We start from the raw sequence: 12,150 nt of genomic DNA, 5'->3' as shown, positions 1-12,150 counted from the left end.
TCATCCACACTGCAGTATTGAACTCCTTGACTGATATTTACTCTTTTACATCACCGCCAGCTCCCATCACCACACCTGAAAGATTCTATACCCTGGAATGCTGAGTTGCTAGGCATGTTCATCTTTCAACCACCTCTGCGATAATTTTGTATTTCAATGATACGCGACATCATCATAATATTAACAGAAAGTAATTTGATTGCACATTTGAAGGTAAACAAGTTAGAAACAATTTCAGTGCAGCAGAAAATTGGAGTGCAGTTTTACACAAGAAAATTTGAAAATATAACTGAGCAACTGCATGCTAAGCTCACTTTTTACTGTGGTGGTGGGGGGGGGGGAGAAATGGGGGAAAACATTTGACTACTTCTATAATACACCAGCATTAACAACATAACAGACTGCAGCACTTCAAGAGAACCCACCACCATCTACTCTAAGATAATTAGATATAGGCAATAATAGCCAACCTGACAAAAATAAATGTTAAGAAAATTATAAGAGTCTAAAGGGCTTTAATATTATATTTCATGGAACAGTGATATTATATTACATATGACTCTTCTAATAACATCCATGACATCAGTCCTATTCCTGTGAACAAGTATCCAGCAATACAATTTGTAATTATAGATTTTTCCTTTCCAAACTTCGATTCTATCTCCAGAGAGCATTTGAACTTAGTAAGTGCAGTAATGATATTTAAAGGCCCATCAGGGGTGGTGGCAGTGAGAAAAACAACGTGCTTAGATTTAGTACATCATGAAAGCATATTGGCACTTTAAAAATCATAAAAGCCCCTGGGCAAAAACTGATGTTTCAAAGTTGTGAATGTGCACAATGGAAAAAAAAAATTCCTTGCCCCTCAGGAAACATTTTTGCTTGCTGAGTCACATCAACGTGTCAAAGTGCATTGAAGTTGGAATGAAGGTTTGTCCAGTGGCAAATTTATAAATGATACTGAACTGCAGTGATTTGGAAAATACTTAAACTGTGCTCACTTTTCTGAAACCAATAACTGCAATTTCTTCCCATCCTGCAGGAATCCTATTAACATTTCATAGTTTCCATTTTTATTCAGAAATTTTAGGAGATAACTCAAATACCTACATTCAAGCAAGGAACTCTATTCCAACATCAAGCAATTGAAATGTTTGAGATTCAGTCAAAAAAGTGAAGGTTCTCTGTTATAAATATTGAATGAATTAAAGTACATGCAAAAGTGCGAAGGAATCCAACTATGCAGACTCAGTAAACAGACATGTGCTTGCACTCACCCTGGATTTGCATTTGAAGCAAGACTGTTAGAGTTGCGAGGAAAAAAAAATCAATAACCATTAAAATATAGTCAGGAACAAGACACCAAATATTAGTTTCTGAATATAAGAGTTGAATAATCTTGAGCTTGGGTGGGGGGGGGGGGGGGGAGGGAAGGGGAGAGCAATGCAGTGGCACAGCAGGTAGTGCTGCTGCCTCACAGTTCCAGCAGCCTGGGTTTGATCCCAACATCAGGTGCTCTACAGCATTTGAACATTCTCCCTGTGACTATGTGGTTTTCCCTCAGGTCCTCCAGTTTTCTCCCACAAAGATATGCTGGCCGGTGCGTAATTGTACTCAGGCCAACTAACCATTTTCTTCTTCAAATTACCCAGAATACAACTAATGACAGGAAAAATCAGGGTGGAGTTGATGGGTATGCAAGAGAGAATGTTATAGAGAAATAAGTGTGAGTATGGGATTGATGGGATTATGTGAGTTGGCATCGACCCAAAGGGGCAAATGACATAGGAGGCCATAAGAAAACATAAAACATGAGAATTGCTGCCAAATTTAATGGGGACAATTTGCTTGGAGAATCTTTTAAATCTTAGTCTGTCTATTCAGCATTATTGGCAACACTTGTTAAACCAGCGAATTGAAAGGCTTTCGATTGCAGATAAAATATTTAGAAAATCAACAACTTTCAACAACTCGTTAAACCAAGAGCCCAATTTTTTTTTGGACAAGAATCTTCCGCCAGAAATTGTACTCTCAAGACAAAAAAAAAGCATTTTAAACAAAAGGCATGCATGAACAAACACAGAAGCCCAAGTTGTAAGCAGAGCCCTCTCTTCCCACTGACAGGTGGAAGGAAGGGAGGGAGGGATGACCACTTTACCCTGCGCGATCCCGACAGCTTGGGGTTCGAGCCGCTCCCAGCGAGCAGGAGTGCCAGAACAGGCAACCAAGTACAAGACAGATAGCAGGGCACAAAGTCACCCACGAAAACAAATCACGGGCATACTCAGATAAACGAATAACATTCAGACGTGAAGCAACATCTGTGATGAACATCTCTTCAAAGAAGCTGCCCTAAGAGCTGACTATTTCCAGCATTTTCTGCATTCATTTCAGCGGCTGCAGGTCTTGTTTTTTTTAAATTGCTTTTCAATACACTCTCCTTCCCCCCCCCCCCCGAGATAAATTGCACCTACCTTCACTTCATGCCCCCGACAGACGAGGCAAGCCCGCACCCCCGCCCGCCCACCCCATGATGTTTCTCCTGCAATGACGCCGACCGGGAGGACCGCATTTACCGTTGGGACGGAGTTCGTTGGGGGAGCGGAACGTTCGCCGTTCAGACGTTCCCTGGGAGCCGCGAGCCCGCTCCCGGAGCCCGCCGCATCCCCGGCTCTGCCCTCTCCAACCAGCAGCGCTTCACACCGGCGCACCGCCTGCAACCCAACCTGATGGCACCGTCAGCTGGCCGTGATTGACAGCTCGGGCAGCCACTCGCGCAGGCATCCCAAGTCAACATTTAAATTGCAGTTAGAAAGTGTGATTTTTCCCCCCCGTACCGATTGAAAAAGAAACACACCGAAGGCAAACCCCATCATGATCCAGGTCACACGTTTAAACGAATATCAAAAGTCTGCTGTGCCTTAAAGATGTCCAGTGGGCGAGAGAAACTCCTTGCAGCTCTATTTTATGTTGCAAGATCCATTGCTTATATAATCTACCGTTAGATGTTTCCAGCCATTCAATATGTTCTCCTTGAAAGCCGAGACTATCTATAACATTTTAAGAGAATATTTTATTATTGCAAGTTACCCTTCAGCCGCGCACATTTTCCGAACGCCTGCTGCAACTTTTCAACGATGCTCAGGCTGCTTCCTTCGCTCGCCCTCACAGCGCCTCCTGTGGGCTGGGGCTGGCCCCCCCTCCCCGCCTGGCGCGTGGTGCGTTCTGGGAGAGTTCCACTGACCTAATTCTCGCTGTTGTTGGGACACAACCTTACACTGCGGACTGGACCCGCGGGCGGGCGGCAGCGGCTGCAGCCTGGGGGCACAGTGCATCCCCACAAACGTAGGGCAGAGGGTCGGCAGTCAGACGAATAATGGTTTGCAGTGGCAGTTGAAGTAGATTGTCTGCTTTTTTTTCTTTATGGGGAGGCGGGATTTCCTGTATGAAGTGTGGTTGAGAGCTCATATTTTTGTTGCCCGTGAAGAGCGAGTGTTGCTTTTAAAATCCCTGTGCTGAGAATCGCGCAGCATTGTGGGGACTGACCTATATATTTTTCTTGCCGCTGTCAGTGTTTTTGCAAAAGTTCGTTTGCGGAGGGCAACTACTTTATCCGACCCTCCACCCCGCTCCCTACCTGTAACGCCGTTAACTTGTGTGTTGCTGGTTGATGGCTCGATTGTGAAGTTGAAAAGAAGCGCCCGTTAATGCTGCCCATTGCTGGAAATCTGAAATTAAAATCAGAAATTGCTGGAACTACTCTTCAGGTCAGGCGGCGCTTTAATGAGAGAAACTGAGAAGGTTTCGGTTCTGCGACTGTTCGGCATAACCAGACAAAAATATTGCAAATAAATCAACCTTCTATTTGCATCTTTTCCAGCAAACCTTTTGCCAGCCTCTTGTTAGCTGGCACCACCACTACACGTCATTTAATCTCTCCTGGTCTACAAAATAAAACCACAACGCACTGGAAATACGGCAGTTCAGAAAGCTTCTGTGGAGAGAGAAAGGGTGTTAATGCATCAGGTCAATGAGCCATCATAACAGGTTTTCTGGTTTCCATCCCATCGCAGACTTTCTCTTGTCCTCTGCACTTACCCACTTTCCCCTGCAGCACGAAACTTGTTTAATTTCTAACTTTTCCCACTTTTGATAAAAGACCATAGAAACATTAATTCTGCTCTTCTCTCCACAAATGCTTCCTGATTTGCTGAGTATTCACAGTATTTTCTGTTTTGATTTCTGATTATTTAGATTTACCTCTACTTCCTCAGGAGGCTAAAGAAATTCAGTATGTCCCCTTTGACACTCACCAACTTTTATCGATGCACCATAGAAAGCATCCTATCTGGATGCATCACAGCTTGGTATGGCAACTGCTCTACCCAGGACCACAAGAAACTGCAGAGAGTTGTGGATACAGCCCAGCGCGTCACGGAAACCAGCCTCCCCACCTTGGACTCTGTCTTTACCTCTTGCTGCCTTGGCAAAGCAGCCAGCATAATCAAAGACCCCACCCACCCAGGTCATTCTCTCTTCTCTCCTCTTCCATCAGGCAGGAGGAGCCTGGGGGCACGTACCACCAGGCTTAAGGACAGTTTCTACCCCACTGTGATAAGACTATTGAACAGTTCCCTTATATGATGAGATGGACTCTGACCTCATGATCTACTTTGTTGTGACCTTGCACCTTATTGCACTGCAGTTTCTCTGTAGCTGTGACACTTTACTGTTATTGTTTTTACCTGTACTACCTCAATGCACTCTGTACTAACTCAATGTAACAGCACTGTGTAATGAATTGACCTGTACGATCGATCAGTATGCAAGACAAGTTTTTCACTGTACCTCGGTACGTGACAATAATAAACCAATACCAATACGTTATTTTGGGCTTTTAAGGCTGCTTCATTTTACTGAAAATAGCTGTAAAATTTCAAAATCACCCTCCCTGCCACTTCCCCAATTGTTATAGGTGTTATTTATGGGAGAAACAAGTAATGCACAATTATGTTTCTTGCATCACAAGGAAAGCATATAATTGTGCCACTCTGTTTGAAGTACAATCACATAACTAGTAGAGTTACTGCCTCAACTCCAGTGATCCAGGTTGAATCCTGACCCTGGAATCTGTCAACATGGAGTTTGCATGTTCTCCCTGTGATTGCATGGGTTTCCACCCGATGTTCCAATTTCCTCCTGCACCCCAGAGGCTGGTAGATTAATTGACCTCTGTAAAATGACCCCTAGTGTGTAGGTGAGTGATAGTGGCAGTTGATGGGAATGTGGGGCGAATAAAATGTGGTTAGTGTAGATATGTCTTTGATTTTTGGCATGATCTCAGTGGGCCAAAGGGTCTGTTTCCTTACTGTACTCTATGAAAATGTTTTATGGGAAGCACTGTATAATCTGTGGATTTACAAAATTATTTTGTGTTAAAAGTCTTTGGATTTGGACTGATCTCAAAATTGCCACTGTGAAGTTTTAAATCAGTTCATGATTTGTATGAGAAAACCAGAAATATTCAAGATATAAGCAAAGTGTTGTAAGCAAAACAACTACAAATGCCTTGTGTGGTATTAGATACGGTAGAGTTAACTATATTGCTTAGAGTTTATAATAGGAAACCAGCAGAGGGAGTGTTGAGTCAATGGAAAGATGAAGTGGCCAAATGTTGGGGGCAATGTAACAGCAAAACTTTCTTGGTTCAGCAGGAAGCAATGTCAGAAAGCTTATTGGAGAATACCATAAGGAACACACAGACGTATTCAAGCCTGAGCTGCATTAAGAGGGTACAAAGGCTTGTTAGGACAGAAGTGGGGTTGGTTTGGGGGAGGGGGAAAAAGTTATTTGTGCAAAGGATGAAGGTTTTAATGGCATATTTTGCCTATCCCCAATTCCCCTCGAGAAGGGAATGGTAAACTGCTGCTGGCCCACTTGGAAACTTCCACAGTGCCATTAGATAGGGAGTTACCAAATGTTCACTTACCACAATTAAGCAATAGCATTATATTTTCCAAACTGGGGTCATTTGTGACTTGGAGGAAAACTTGCAGCCGGTGCTATTATTATATGGTGACAGTATGTTTCAGGTGATAAACTTCAAGGATTTAGAAGTGGTGAAAAGAATCAATGTTTAGGGAGGTGGTTGCGGTGTCAATAAAATTGGGCGGGGTTTAGTAGCTAACTACTGAGGTAATGAGTTCTGAGTCCCAATCTGACACTTGTGCACTGACAAAAGGTAATTAAAATGTCCAATTTAAAACATCAACTGGTTGATTCATGTTGTTCAGGAAAATAAATCTGCTCACACCCAGTTTTCTGGCCTATTTCCAATTCCTTTCCCACACTGTGTGTTTGATTTTAAATGTTGTCACCAGACTGCCAGAGGTGACCAATAAATACTGCTGTTCCACAATTCCCCTGTTTTTTTTATAGATGTCTTCTACATACAAAGTAAAAGTAAATATCTTTGAATTTAAAAATGACATACTATAATGCTCAAGTGTCAGAGAATCACAAAAATTTACAGAATAGGAGAAGGCCATTTGGCTCATTTTGTTTATGCTGGTCAAAAAATAATTACTATTTGGGCTTATTCAACTTCCCAGTTCCTGGTCCATCAGTCTATAAATTACCACATCTCAGGTGCTAATCCAAGTACCTTTTATTTGTATTGAGGATTTTTATCTCATTCTCCTTTCAGGTGGTGAGTACCAGATCCCTACTGCTCCAGATAAAAATATTCTTCATCTACTCCCCTCTAACCCTTTCACAAATTGAGCTCAATCTATGTCCACTGGCTTTTGATTTCTCGCCAATTCACTCTAGGAAGGACTCAGTTAAATCCTCCTTCAGCTTGCTTTCTTCCCAAGAACCAATCTCAGATCAGTATATGTCCTCATTAGAACATAAGGAAATAAGAGCAAAGTAGGCAGTTTGGCTCTTCACACCTGTCCCACCATTCAATCTTATCATGGTGGATCTGCCCAGGCCTCATTTTGCCTTCCATGCCAGTTTCCCTACAGGCCTCAATTCCCTTATCTTTCTGCAATTTATCTACTTCCTCTTCAAATACACCCAATGCTGTAGTCTGCAAAATCTTCTGGGGGTAGATCAACCACCATCTGTGAGAAGCTTCTGTGCCCCACTAATCTTGTCCCTTCATTTGAGATTTTTCCACTTGTGGAAATACTTTTACAATCTACCCAGTTAAGCCCCCCATGAATCTTATATTTTTCCATAAGATCACCCCTCATTCTTCTAAACTCCAAAAAATAAGGATTTAATTTCTTCAGCCACTTGTGATAGGACAACCTTAACAATCCTGGGAATTAGCCTTGTGAATCTCTTTTAGATTGCCTTCAATACCAGTATATCCTTTCCTAAATAAGCAGACCATGACTAACATTTTCCGGTTCTAAGAACATCCTTATAAATTTCTTCTGCATCTACTGATATCATGTCCTTCCCTGTAACACTGTGACTGTAACAATGCCAACTACTCTAGCTGTGTCCCAGCTAATGTTTTAGATATTTCTATCTTGACCCTATTGTACCTTGCATTGGGAAGATAGTTCATGTGCCTTCTTGACCACTATGGTGTGGCTGCTTCTCATTAACATAACATTGCATAGGCAATCCAGAACATTCAGTCTACCAGCTTCAAGTTTCAACTTGTTAATAGTTTAAGGGTGCTGCTTTGCAAAATAAACCACTATCTCTAATGTATAAGTATATATGCTGCCCCTCAATATATTTCTGAAGACATTATAAATTGGCAATACGGATACAGGCCATCTGTGGATAATGAACAGGTTCCATTTTTACAGACGTCGGTAAGTTGATCTTTTTCTCTAAGTTAGAAAATACGCAAAAATTATTTGATATAATAACCATTCCTCTATGTATTGTAATGGATGGTATCAAAAACACAAGACTGTTGAGGAAGAACAATTACTAAAAATGGAGAGAGAGAGGAAACTAGTTCTGCCATCCGTAAGAATGAATGTATGTGCGTACGTTGGACTTGCATCATTATGATATTCATTCGTAAGTAGGGGGTGTCCATGTGTCAGGCCTTCTTAACCTGGGGATGGCCTCTAGTAGTCCTTATTTAGAACTGTTGAAGCATATTGATGTATTTCACCTGGCAAGTTTTAGGTAAGTTTGCAGCACCTAATTTTTTTTCCTGTGACCATTTGCATGGAATCTTGTTTGTGCAAGGCCATAGCACGTCGCTTTGAGAATGTATATCATAACATGATAGTTGATAAGGGATAGTTTCTTGGCAATAGTCATTAGTCACTACTACCTCTGGTATTGGTATTGGTATTGGTTTATTATTGTCACTTGTACCGAGGTACAGTGAAAAACTTGTCTTGCATACCGATCGGTTGTACAGGTCAACTCATTACACTGTGCAGTTACATTGAGTTAGTACAGAGTGCATTGAGGTAGTACAGAGTAGTGTCACAGCTACAAAGAAAGTGCAGTGCAATAAGGTGCAAGGTCACAACAAGGTAGATCCTGAGGTCAAAGTCCATCTCATCATATAAGGGAACCATTCAATAGTCTCATCACAGTGGGGTAGAAGCTGTCCTTAAGCCTGGTGGTACATGCCTCAGACTCCTGTATCTTCTACCTGATGGAAGAGGAGAGGAGAGAGAATGACCTGGGTGGATGGGGTCTTTGATTATGCTGGCTGCTTCGCCAAGGCAGCAAGAGGTAAAGACTGAGTCCAAGGAGGGGAGGCTAGTTTCCGTGACGCACTGGGCTGTATCCACAACTCTCTGCAGTTTCTTGCGGTCCCGGGCAGAGCAGTTGCCGTACCAAGCCGTGATGCGTCCAGGTAGGATGCTTTCTATGGTGCATCGATAAAAGTTGGTGAGTGTCAAAGGGGACATACGGAATTTCTTTAGTCTACTGAGGAAGCAGAGGCGCTGGTGAGCTTTCTTGTCTATGGCATCTGCGTGAGCTGACCAGGACAGGCTATTGGTGATGTTCACTCCCAGGAACTTGAAGCTCTCAACCCTCTCATGTACTATCAATGATTTGAGGTCTATATGTGCCCGCTGTACCTTTCCTGAAGAACTAATTTCTGACAAGCTTTATGAAACAAAATGTTATCAAGCGTACTCTCATTTCCTCACAGCATCTGGTTTCAAATGGAGCAGCTGGGAAGTTGGTCATTCAGATAAGTTAAGGAAGCTGTTGACTGTTGCAGGGAAATTCAATACTCAGCATGAAACATTGCTTGCTGAAGTACAGAACAAGTCCAAACAGTAAAACAATGTAGTTAAGAACTCTTAATGAAGAGGATAACAATCCTGAGCCTCATTCAACAATATTGAATCAAAAACATACTGTAACTATGACATGAATCAGACATATTCAACCAAAACAGGCATATGTATGTCCTTAGTCCACTTCGCAAGTTGAGTTCACACAGATGGGATATAGGAACCATTGAAGATATTTTCAGAAACAAGAGATATTTAGTTGAAATTAGTGAAATCCAAAGTGTTCATGTGGATCAAATGATCTCGCCAAGTCTGGATGATAAGCCATTGGATCAGTTAGGTCCAGTGCAGACTTCAGGAAGTAAACTATCAAATCCAAGCAAATCTGACAAAGAGACAGAACCCTGCTTGAGTTCAACTTCAGTCTCAAACTGTTCAAAAAGTTAATTAAATGCTAAATCCTGTAAGGAGATCAGGAAAACTCTTAAGTTACCAGACAGTATGCACAGTTATCATTCATTAGTGGTATCTAATGATAAGTTATTTGTGTTTCACTTTGCTTTCAAAAAAGAAGCAATGTATTGTATGGATGAAGGTTCTATTCTGTCATTATCATCCTATTGGACAGGAAAGTCAAGTAATATGCCTCCTTCAGAATAATGTAACATTATTGCAGATATATTCAGTCTACCATCTTGAAGTCTTGTCATGTAAGTAGATACAATTACTTACTGTGACACAGAAGGAGTCCACACAGGGGATCATCAAATCCCTGCCAGCTCCCAACACTCCCATTCTCCCCTCCTTATTTCCCTGTAGCTCTGCAACTTCCTCTCTCTCACATACCCATCAAATCTGCTTATTTTTGTTCCTTACCTACACTAAGTGTTAATTTACAGTAGGCTACCAGTGCGTCTTTGGGATGTGGGAGGACACCAGAGCACCTGGCAGAAATCCATGCAGTTATAGGGAGAACATCAAAACTCCACACAGAAGGTACCCGAGGGCCAGAATCAAACCCAAATCCCCAGAGGTGTGATGCAGCAGCGCTAACTACTGTGCCACCGTACCACCCTTGGTTTAAGGATACTGCCTCGCAAAATAAAACACTACCTCTGGATATGCTGTGGCTCAATGCATTTGTGAAGACATTGATTTGGCAGCATTCCATCCTGTAGAGCAATAATTTGTGTCTTGTTGGTCAGCTCCATGTGAAACGTCATCGGGTGTGGTTCAGGAGCCCCAGTCTGGTATGGAAGTGTCTGCTGCACTATCTGCAGATGAAGACTGTGGACTGAGAAAATATAAAACTTCATTGCATTTGTTTTCTCTGGGTTGTACTCTCAGCCAGTTGTGCTTTTCATTTCTCTGCGCCTTTTCCTCCTGAAAAGTCAGCCTCCAAAGGAGGAGACTTTCTCCCAGTTGTCAGTGTCAATGTCTGCCATCTTCATATCTCACATACAGTCGTCCATGCAGCGGAAATGTAGATGTTCAGCAAATCGTAATTCGGTGGCTAGTTCACTCTGTGGAATGACCCTGGGAATCCAGCTGTTCATCCAAAGAGCACACCAACCCCTCACAAGCATCATTGGTTTAGTATGATTGTATGCTGATGGAAGTGGCATAACCTAAGACTTCTAGGTTGGTGATCTTGTCCTGCATGGATGCATCTAAGGCAGTGGAGGTGGAAACTGTTGCCCATTTTCATGCCTTGCATGATTGCCCTGGCTTCATTATTGCAGAGGGGTGTACTAAGGAGACAGACATGTGGACTTGCTGTTTAGTGTTCCCCAACAAACTGCTGTTGGTCCACTCTCTCTTGCTCACTTTGGACATAATAGCTGCAGCTTTTACAAAGTGTGTTTGATTGCAGCATCAAATGACAGCTTGTTGGTGATTACGGTGTCTAGATTTGCGAAATTGTCAACAGCCTCCAGTAACACATTACCAATGCCAGTTGTTGGCAATGTGTCAGCATCATGACCCATGGCATTTGTCCTCTTGATGCTGATAGTCAATATGACCTCCTCACAGACGTGATTCAGTTTGTACAGTGACCTCTGGAGGTGTTTCTCAGAATAAGATGCAAATAAAGCATCATCGGTATTGTGCATCTTGCTGAATCCCAGGGTGATAAGGCTGAACAGCTTTCCATTGGTTCTGTTCTGTAGATCAACAGCCTCTGCTTGCTATTCTGTGATCTGTGGATAGGCACTCCATAATCCCTGTATTCCTCTCCACTTCTCAGTATTTCCAACATTTGTTGTGTATTGCCTTGCCTTGTTTGCCCTACCCTAGTGTGTTACTCTTCACCTCTCTGTATGCAGCATACTGCTCATTGTCTTTGCAACATTCAGATATCTCTTTGTATTCCTTCAGTATAGCTACCATTTTTTCATAACGCATTGAACTGACCCTTGACCAACGTCATGGATGACATCCTTTGTGCTTGATTTCATTAGTTTCTTTCCCAATTTTTCCATGTGGTTAAAAATGATTGACCATGTTATTCTCAATTAATGAGTTTCCTCTGACATCCAGCTCCTCAAACTTGCCTATGCACAAGTCCTACCTATTTTTCATGTAATTAGTGCATGTTCAGCAGTGACTTCTTTGTTCCACATCAACTTCACAAAGAACACGAACATTATCTTTAATCCATATCACAAATTCCTCTTTTTTGCCACTAACCGAATTCCTCTTCCCAGTCATTCCGTCGGGTTATACCAGATCAATCACAACTTTGATGTCTTACGCACTCATCGCATATTAGCTATCACCAGGCCTGTTCCCATTCCAAGTCATTTTCTGCCTTAAGTCTACATCAGTCTCTCCACTCACAAATGTACTGCTTGTAGTTTTTGCATGATGAATAGAGTTTAAAAGTACTGTAAGAAAATCCTGCACT

The 12,150-nt window shown here is 42.2% G+C and overlaps 1 protein-coding gene across 9 annotated transcripts in view; it reads right to left on the bottom strand.

Moving 5' to 3' along the window:
* clocka (clock circadian regulator a) overlaps nt 1-3,179 on the bottom strand; it is a 93,829-nt gene extending 90,650 nt beyond the window's left edge. For 2 of the 9 annotated variants that reach the window (XM_052010006.1, XM_052010014.1), the window contains exon 1: nt 3,091-3,179. The gene's annotated coding sequence lies outside the window, so the exon portion shown is untranslated. Of the gene's footprint in view, nt 1-2,576; nt 2,707-2,857 lie in introns of those variants that run through there. The other 7 variants (XM_052010012.1, XM_052010009.1, XM_052010015.1 and 4 more) reach the window with 7 other exon arrangements.
* Nucleotides 3,180-12,150: the final 8,971 nt, after the last annotated feature.

The sequence above is a fragment of the Pristis pectinata genome, chromosome 2 (assembly GCF_009764475.1).
Source record: "Pristis pectinata isolate sPriPec2 chromosome 2, sPriPec2.1.pri, whole genome shotgun sequence".
NCBI lineage: Eukaryota > Metazoa > Chordata > Chondrichthyes > Rhinopristiformes > Pristidae > Pristis > Pristis pectinata.
The sequence above is the reverse complement of the archived record's forward strand: the minus strand, read 5'-3'. Positions and strand labels throughout refer to the sequence as shown.